Genomic DNA, 10,052 nt, shown 5'->3' on the forward strand with positions numbered 1-10,052 from the left:
GTGCCGGTAACGCGATTTATTATGACAGATGTTAAATTTGCATCATCGGACTGACGTACATCAGAGCCAGAATATTAATTTATACTCGAGGAATCCGATGAGCTATCAAGCTCTTTTTCACAGATGCCCAGTAGGCGCACGGGGTAAGAACGTTGCAACAAACAGTACAAAAACATGATAGTAGTGCAAGTACAAGGTGGGTAAACAAATCAGCCAAACACATTTTTATATAGATAAAAAAGTAGTTTCGTGTGGTGTGTGTTTACAATCGGGGATTGCCAAAAAGTGCCCGTTTTATACACCGGTTTTTGTCTTCGTCGCATCTTCAATGACCATCAACAAAGCGCAAGGACGGTCAGTACCATCGCTTGAAGGTTGTGTTTGGCCCAGCCAGTTTGTGCTCGACACGGACAACGACACGCGGGTTGGCCGACTGAGATGAGACCCAATTTGTTCAGAAGAGGATGCAGTGTATCCGAAAAATGTTGCATAACGACAGGCCATCAGGCAGTGATTGTACATTTCGTTTGAGTGTTCGAATTGTTACATTTAATAAAATAATGTTATGCATACCGTTACAACATAGATCACGACACCCAGCGGATACACATTCACGCATGAACACCCCCCCCCCCCAAGCGAGAATATATGCGAGTTTGCAATTTTGAAATCGGGGATGGTCAGAAAGTGCTTGTTTAATCCACCGGTTCTTTTTTTGGAGTCCCAGCTATTGATCCGACAGGTCTCCATGCTACAAAGAGTATCGACACGTCTCCATGTTACAAAGGGCATATGGGTATTGCGCAATGTTGATACATCAGTGATTTTGTTCCACAACATTAATCGTTGACACATCATCAATGTGTCTTCTATATAACTATATACGATGCATCACCGATGTGACTTTACTTTGACGACAGACACTGATTATTATTATTTTATCCAAATACCCTCAACATTTACTGTATACAGCTCAGATTTAGCGCGTGGTGAGGGTACGCGAACCTCACAACCCCCTATCATTTTTCGATTTAAAGCTTTCGTGACTGCAGGGATTCATCTTCTTGGTTCTTTCGGTAAAGTCACGTAGAAGGGAAATAAAAAAATTAAAAAAATTAAACGTAATTAAATAATTTTATAATAAAATAATAAAAATTAAACATAATACAATTATTGTATTATGTTTTAATTTTATTCTTTTATTATTTCCCTTCTACGTGACTTTACCGAAAGAACCAAGAAGATGAGCCCCCTATCAGTATCATTGGTTCTTTCGGTAAAGTCACGTAGTTAGAAATAAAATAAAACAAATCACCCTGCCTTTTCACAGACCAATTCTGACACTTACTGGTCACCCCGTGTCCTTATAAATCTCAACGTTCATCCGGCAAAGTTACATCACAAGGGAGAAACACAAACAAATAGAGAAACATTGTTTTACTCAATTTCCCTGTACGAGAATACGGGTAAACCGTATTGATTGACGGGGTATGTGACAACATTACAAATCACACTACACAGCACACTCTGCACTGTACACAACTCAGATAGGGTATGTAACAACATTACAGACACGTGTACTATATCTGAGCTGCACACAGTTCAGAGTGTGATGTTTGATGTTATGAACAAACTCTTCCCTTGGGTCTGGGTACTCCCCCCCCACCAAACTCGTTATTATATAAGACACACAAAGAAAAAGATCCCCCGTATAGCCTTAACAGACTGTTGGGACAAGTGCTGTGAGCAAGCACCTGTGATGGCCGGCACGGCACACGAGGGGGTGGGTGGCCAGCACCACGCCTGGCCGCCTTTGTCTCCCTCGTGGCGATGTTTACACACCGCATTACGTCATCATTTTAGGCTGAGTAGACCTAGGGGAGGCCCTGGAGCGGATCAGATAATAGTCACTGTGGTTGGGCGTAAGGTGGAATCGAACTCGGTTCGCCGGGTTCGTAGCGCTAACGGCTGCACCACCGCTCCTGACACACACACACACTCACCAATACAGCCGCTATTCAACACTAAGTGACAGTGGACGTTACCATGGCGCCTGTGCCAGGCTAGGTGCACTTTGCGGCTATCACGTGAAGTGTTGAAGGCTCGCTGACAGGAGGAGGTCTCGGGACAGACCCGGCAGGTGCCACGGGTTGGCCGAGTGAGATGACCGGCAGATGCACCACAAGCTGTTACCCCCTTACTGTGCCAGGCTAGGTGCAGGAGGTCTCGGGACAGACCCAGCAGGTGCAATGGGTTGGCCGAATGAGATGACCGGCAGATGCACCACAAGCTGTTACCCCCCTTACTGTGCCAGGCTAGGTGCAGGAGGAGGTCTCTGGACAGTCCCAGCAGGTGCCATGGGTTGGCCGACTGAGATGACCGGCAGATGCACCACAAGCTGTACCCCCCTTACTGTGCCAGGCTAGGTGCAGTTTTTTTCCGCCCGGCTCTCCGCTCGTGGGTATAAAATGTCGCGAGAAGGCAAATGTCGTCACAATGTTACGAGTCATGTGAACAACGACTTACACGTGTAATGCATTTCATTGTCCCTGTAACTAAACACAAATAGGGAGGGTGGGACTTTTAGAGTTCGATGAATTCGGGTTTGGCTTGGTGGAAAATTCCACCCGGGTGGAACCCGAGCCCTAGCTCGGCTCGGCTGACAAGCGCACACGTACAACGTGTTCAGGTGACGTCTCTAGACCACGGGTCCCCGAAGCCTCCGTTACCCCCACCACCCCCGCCACACAGGTTACTGAATATACAATACACACACAGATCGCATGTCCATACCGCGAGACAATGATGTGTGTGTGTGTCAATTTCCCAGCGGTGACGTGATCGCCGCTCGTTGCAGAGGTTCGCGGTTCGATTCCGGCAGGCCGCCCTGGTCATAGCCGGGGCGCCGCGGTGGAGAGATGTTAACTACCTCGCCTGGTATACAGGAGGTTCGCGGGTTCGATCCCGACCCTGACGCCTGTTGTATATTTGGAGGTTGCATGTTCTCTCTCCACGTGGTCGCATGGATTTTTCTCCGGGTCCTCCGGTGTTTCACCTCCACCTTTAGAAACGCGCGTTTAGAGTATTTGGCTGCTATCAATGTCCACATGGCAAGCCGCTTCGTTGGGTTGTCACTTGTGGCCAGGTTGCCTCTCCCAGGTAAAGGCCCACCGAGCTATCTAGCTCCGTTCCGTCTGATTCGCAGCCATTCGAATCGAGTAGGCCATTAAGTGCTCACGTCATGGTCCAAATGTGCCCAAATTCAAGAAATGACACGACAAATTACAGCACCGTACTCTGTTCGGATCACATGAATAGCAACATCGCCCCCCCCCCCTACTGTGAACCTACAGCAGACTGTGTCCGTGAAGCACAGCGCCTTCGTGTTCGCCTTGTTGCGCTATGAGAATGGCGCGAACACCACATGCACTGACTTAGGGGCCGTCCATAAATGACGTCACGCGATTTTGGACGATTTTTCACCCCCCCCCTCCATCGTCACACGGCGTCACAAAAAGTCAGACCCCCCCCCCTCAAATATGACGTCACAAACCTCTGCCCCCCCCCCCCCAAAAAAAAATAAAACATGCTTCAAATCGCTTTAAACTATTGTCATTGTAGTGCGTATTTAATGTGGCGCTGCACTCTGACGTTGTAGGAGAAAACATTTATTAAAAGTATATTAATTAAGTAGAACGTGTTGTCTATATTTATTTAAAGTTGCGCATTCTGATGTGATGTCACGTTTCTCAAACCCCCCTCCCTCGTCACACCCCTAGGTGCGTGACGTCATTTATGGACGACCCCTTAGTGATTTAGTAGTAGAAGTTACGGCGTCTTATTTCACGTTGCGTTTTGTCGCCGCAACGTGGCGCTCCAGGCCTCAGTGTGAAGAGCCCCACAAAGTCCTTTGGGCCCGTCCATAAATGACATCACGCACCTAGGGGGGGGGGGGGTCAGACATTTGTGACGATGTGTGACGAGTTTGCATTCCGACCGCAGGTATTGTGGTCAATGCAAACATGACTCTTTGTAAAAAAAAGGTGTCAGTTTTGTTGCCAGATAAAAGGGTACAAAAACAATTATCATATTTTGCTACTGGCAAAGGAGGTTCCAATGGTGTAAATGTGTCGTAACCCCCCACCACCCGACACCGCCAATTAGTAAGGGATTTGTCACGTCAACAAAACGCCAAATAGTTTACTTACTTCGGCCCACCGGCGTGTTGGAGAGTAAATCCACAACATTTACAATTTGAGCAGTGCGACGTTTCGCTGGTAATTACATCCAGCATCGTCGGGCAATTTGCCAGAATATCTTAGGATGCCGTTCCCTATCCTACAGAGGAGAGTGTGAAACGATGCAATGCGTGTGTTGAGACTGGTGGTAATAAAATGTTGAATTCTCTGTAAATTTTCACTCTTTTAGTGGTGTACCTCCTAAAAATGGATCACCCTGTATTTAGTTGACGATGATTATGATGATGATGATACCACAATCTACGGTGACGATGACATCTATAACACGATGCAGAACTTCTTGCGAAAGTGTTTGGGCTGGAGCCGAAGGTTGAGACGACGATGATGGCATCTGTCCCTTTCTGTATGGGGGGATCGAGCATTGCTCCCTCGCACGCGCCGGTTTTCTCGCCCCGCGCGCATTGTCTGATTCGGGTGGCCGCAGTCGCACTGCGGGCTGTCTTTAATTCTCCACATGCGGAGGAGGTGTGCGCAGCGACCTGTTGCTGTTCTGAAACGGTGGACGGAGCAGTGTGGGTTTCGTGGCAGATCAACGCCGTGCGTGTCAACCGTGGGGTCGTCGATGAGGCTTTTATTTGGAATGTCAACAGCACTCCGCAGTGCTCGCCAGCGGTCTTCAAATGACCCCGCGCAACTCTCAGTCCCGTGAGCTTCGAGGATGTTGCCGTACCTTGGCTCGCCAGGAGAGGGCGGTACAGCGGCAACGTGGACTCCACCTGAGTTGCGAGCAGGAGAAACCGCAAAGAGGACGAAGGCGAGCTGGTGCCGAATCCTCTCCCCCGAGCTCTACGGTCCTTTATATATGAAGGTGTTATTGGCCAATTAATGTGTGTTTTCATGTGGGGAGGAAACCGGGGCACCCGGTGAAAACCAGCGCGTGCGAGGGGGCAGCACTATATCCCCGGACCAATGGAAACAGGTGGCAATTTGTCCACCTGCTCTACTGCCTTCTCTTCAACGTATGGCAGGCACCTCGACCCTGACGGGAAGGGAGTTTCTCAACCTTCGTACGATTTCGATTTAAAGCTTTCGTGATTGCAGGGATTCATCTTCTTGGTTCTTTCGGTAAAGTCACGTAGAAGGGAAATAATAAAATAATAAAAATAAAACATAATTAAATAATTCTCACGACGTTTCGGCCACAACGCAGGACGGCTGCTTGCGTTGTGGCCGAAACGTCGTGAGAATTATTTTATTATGTTTTATTTTTATTATTTTATTACTTCCCTTCTACGTGACTTTACCGAAAGAACCAAGAAGATTTCGTACGATTATTCACCAACCCTCGCTGCTTCCTCCACAGTGCCGGGTTGCAGGTGGCGTGCATCGCCACCATCGCGCTCGGCTTGAACGACGACGACGACGATTGATGGTGGTGGCGGTGACATATGTAGTGAGAAAGACACGGCCACAAATAATGGAGACACGCTCGGCTGTTGCTGTTCACCATTTAATAAAGCTCACCATCTCTATGCCCCCCCCCCTCCACAACGTGGTCAGCGCTCGTTCCGTTAACATCTCCACGCCGCCGCCGCAAGTCCCCCCTGGGGGTGGGGGGGGGCTCCACTACAACGAGTACAGAGCGGGACTCATAGCTCCAAGCGAGGCTGCTCTCTCATATTGACTCCACGTGGCTTTTTTTCCGGCTGTGGATTTCACAAGGGGGTGGTCGAATAGCGGTAGGGTAGGGCTGCCAAATTTCGGTGGTTTTATATTGCTGGTGCGTAATCGCACGTGCGAGACACGACGACGCAACGCGATCATCGGTCGAACCAAAAAATTCGCCAACACCGCGGTGACCAACGTATGATCAAGACGGCGTGGCGAGGTGTGGAGGGTGCAAGTTGGCTTTTACTGGCCTCAATGTGGAGCAATGAGTCGTGACTCACGTTTATAGATTCTACTACAGCGTACCCTGCATGCAAGGCCACCCTCCCCGTGCGAGTGAACCGTCAAGCCCTCTCACGTGCTCGGCATGGTCTGCCCGCGTGGGGAGGTTGGACTGTGCTTGGCCTAAGAGGCCAGAAGCTGATTAAAGTAATGTCAACGTTACGGATATTGTGTGTACATGTCTGTATGTATGCGTGTGTGTGTGTACTATGTATGTGCGTGTGCGTGTATGAGATGATATCAGCACTTGCCCCAACCGCCTGTATGTTTACACGGGGGATCTTTGTTGTTTTGTGTGTGTGTGTGTGTGCGTGCGAGAAAGTGTGTGCGTGCACGTATGTTTGAGCACACGTGGGAGGAAGGGTGCGTTCACACGCATCACACGTTCTCGTCGTGCCAGCAGATCTTGTCGGGCTATCGAAGCGAACGCTGGCTCCGTGCCTCACGTGGAGACCATCTTCGACTTCTTAATTCTTTCCCTTGTCCCCCTTTTCCTTCTGTGGCTTCTTGCCTTCTGAGCTCTTGGGCACTTCGCGCTTGCTGCTCTCGGAACTCTGCGCCTCTTCGTCGTCGATGGGCAGGAAGAGGTCCAGCGGAATCGTGGGCAGGTACAAGACCAGAGGGTCACCCACGGCCGTTTGGATTTTTCCTGAAACAATAAAAAAGGGGGGTGGGGACACATTTATAATGCACCATGTACTCGAGTAACGACCGCATCCCTGTCAACCCCTTGTCAGTGCCCTACCTTATTACAGACCAATTCCAGACCTTATTGGTGACCCCCCCCCCCCCCCGTGCCCTTATAAATCTCAACGTTCATCCTACAAAGTCCCATCATAAGGAAGAAACACAAACAAAAAGACACAAACTTGTTTTGCCCGTATTGAAACGGCTGTACGTCGTATGGACCTGAAAACTCAATTTCCCTGTACAAGAATACGGGGTAAACCGTATGGGTTGACGCGGTATGCGATCGTGTTGTTGTATCCACGTGTTAATTGTCCACAGCGTAATTTGCGCCAAGGGAACCTCCAAATGCTGCAGTATTTGTAGACGGAACAGGAATCGTACGGAAGTGCCTGAAACCACAAGACGATTGCCCAAGATCTGTGATCCTATATTGGGATGTTTGGCCAACTCGTTGCATAAGAGTCCGCTCAGAACGTATTTTGAGCGGGATTGAAGCGGGGATCTGTGTATGGCATTGGATTTCATCCATGCGCAACCTGAGATTTGATCTAAACTAAAACAGTGACCGCGTGGTTGAGTGTGTGTGAGTTTTGTGTGAGTGGTGTGTGTTGTCGTGCGTGTGTGAGTCAGTGAGGTTTTAGTGGTGTGGTTAAGTGAGTGGTGGCTGTCTCGAAAGCATTATCAAGTTGAGTGACGAGTGTCTGGTGGTGAGGTCAGGTCAGAGATGACTGAGGAGTAGAGTGAGCTGCGTGTGGTGAGTGCTGAGGATCATATTGCGTGCCGCGCCACCCCTTCTTGTAGGAGGGGCTGCCTTATAAGTTGTTATTTGCACGCGTAACTTGACTCTGCATAGGTCACAATCCAAATGTTCAGGTCAATCGCTGCGTGCGTACGTGTGGAGCTAGTGGTACAGTGATTGGCGCGCTGTACTATCAGCCGGGTTATCTGCGTGCAATCCCCAGCCACGGATTAACATCGGTGGCGAATCGATAACTGAACATGTCCTGGGCCCCCCCCTTCGTTCTCCTTTCACCAACTCGCACTGCACAGCCTGGTGAAGTATGGTCAAACAAGCTTAATGACAAACAGCGAGGAGAGGAGGCCTTTGTCCAGCAGCGGAATGTCAAAGGCCTCTTCATTTATATGATTATTATCAGTGGCGAACAATTGAACTGGTTCTGGGCCTCCCCTAGGTTGACTCAGACTTACATTAGTACCTGTTCGTGTGTGCAAACATCAGCGCTGGGGAATGAAGCCTAACGGGCCTCCTTATTTCAACAGGCGATTGAATCGTCTGCAAGCGATAGCTCCCTATGCGTGTGTTGAGATTGGTGGGAATAAAATATTTAATTCTCTGTCAATTATCATTATTTTGGTGGTGTACCTCCTAAAAATGGATCAACCTGTATTTAGTTGACGATGATTATGATGATGATACCACAATCCACGGTGATGATGACATCTATAACACGATGCAGAACTTCTTGCGAAAGTGTTTGGGGTGGAGCGGAAGGTTGAGACGATGATGATGGCATCTGTCCCTTTCTGTATGGGGGATCGAGCATTGCTCCCTCGCATGCGCCGGTTTTTATCGCCCCGCGCGTATAATAAACAACTCATCATTCATTGGCTGAATACGTCTTCGTACATTTGCACCTCCCGTGCGCTGCTGCTTACGATGCGTTGTGAGCTGCTGCTGTTTGCATGAACGCCGCTATATATATATATATTTTAAATCGCTCATCCAGCAGTGGATGAATACAAATGACTGTGCACGATGGGCACGAAGACGATGATGGTGATGGTGTGTACGTTGTAAATAATCGTGCTCTGCGGTGAAGGCTCACCACTGGACCCCGGCAGAGGAACAGACGACACCAACGCCGTGGCGAGGACGACCACGAGCAGTAGACGCAGAGTCACGGACGTGCCCAGCAGCATGATGACGATTTCTTTTCTTCTTGCCGTGCGTGCAGAGAGGCAGAGTCGGACGGGCGGGCCGTGCGGGTGGAGCAAGCGCAGTGAGCGGAGCAAGCAGAGCAAGCAGAGCAAGCGAGCTGGAACCTGGAGTGGTGGAGTGTGGTGCCGTCTCTGTCTGCCCGTGTATTTATATCCGCAGCCCATGGGCCGTGGCAGGAGGGGAGGATGTGTACCTGCATGTGTGAAGGTGGCAGGAGGGGTGTGGGTTGCGTGGATAAGTTGCTGGGGGTGGGGTGGGGGAGTGTGGTGGACATGAGCCTTGGATTGAAGATTGATGGATGGTGGTGATGGAGCGACGGTGGAGTTAGTGGATACAAATTAATCTGGCTTGGATTTGTTTGATGTTCCGTGTGTAAATATGTGAGCAGTGCTTTGCGCAAAGCCACGCACCCGGATTTGTATTTCTTTTTACAAACTAGCCACGGTGAGCCATAAGTTTCTATCGAATTTGTGAATTGTTTCATGATAATTGTGATTACTTACTGGGGGCAGTTTGCCAACGTTTTTCATAAAGTGACGTTGACTGGAACGGTGGTCGTGAAAGTTTTGTTAGCGCGGTGCGCTATGAACCCAGCCACCTGCATGGAGTTTGAGTCCCTGCCACGGCGAACATCCGTGGCGAGGGATATCCGAACCGGTTCTTTATTTGCTTCACCAAACCCACACTGAACCGGCGTGGGGAAGTATGGTCAAATAACCTCACACGTGACCGATACTGGGTGGGGAGACTTGCATATAGCAGTGGATTTGGGAATGGTTGCACATTACATTTTTTTAAATTCACATTTACGTGCTCTTAAATCATGTGTAGGCTTACACACACACAGGGCAAGTACTGTTAGCGAGCACCTATTAAGGTCGACACAGGGCACGAGGCAGTGGTGTGGCCAACACCATGCCCGTGGTATTTTATCTTCAGCAGTGCTCATGTCTACACACAGCACCAGGTGCTCATCCAAGGCTGAGTTGACCCAGGGGATGCCCAGTATATACGTTCAGGCTATCTCCACCAAAGTAATCCGTCGTCCGGAGTTGACTTTTGGGTTCAGAGAGAAGCGCGCTAATCACTGCTATATTGGGTTGTATCTATGGACAAACTAGTCCCTGTCACGGCATACGGAGACGAGTTTTTGTGCTTGAGAATAGATCGTGGCGACACCTTCATAATCATCACAATGAATACACTCGGTATTCTTACAGCGTAATGCTATTGCCAAAAGGCGCTATATTTCA

At 49.3% G+C, this 10,052-nt stretch overlaps 1 long non-coding RNA gene across 1 annotated transcript; it reads right to left on the reverse strand.

The window, feature by feature from the left end:
- Positions 1 to 6,088: 6,088 nt before the first annotated feature.
- Positions 6,089 to 8,903, reverse strand: LOC144944129 (uncharacterized). Its single transcript, XR_013639562.1, has 2 exons — positions 8,687 to 8,903; positions 6,089 to 6,798 (listed from the first exon to the last, which is right to left on the reverse strand). It is a non-coding gene; the product is annotated as an uncharacterized LOC144944129 (long non-coding RNA).
- Positions 8,904 to 10,052: the final 1,149 nt, after the last annotated feature.

Source organism: Lampetra fluviatilis, chromosome 33 (genome assembly GCF_964198595.1).
Source record: "Lampetra fluviatilis chromosome 33, kcLamFluv1.1, whole genome shotgun sequence".
Classification (NCBI taxonomy): domain Eukaryota; kingdom Metazoa; phylum Chordata; class Hyperoartia; order Petromyzontiformes; family Petromyzontidae; genus Lampetra; species Lampetra fluviatilis.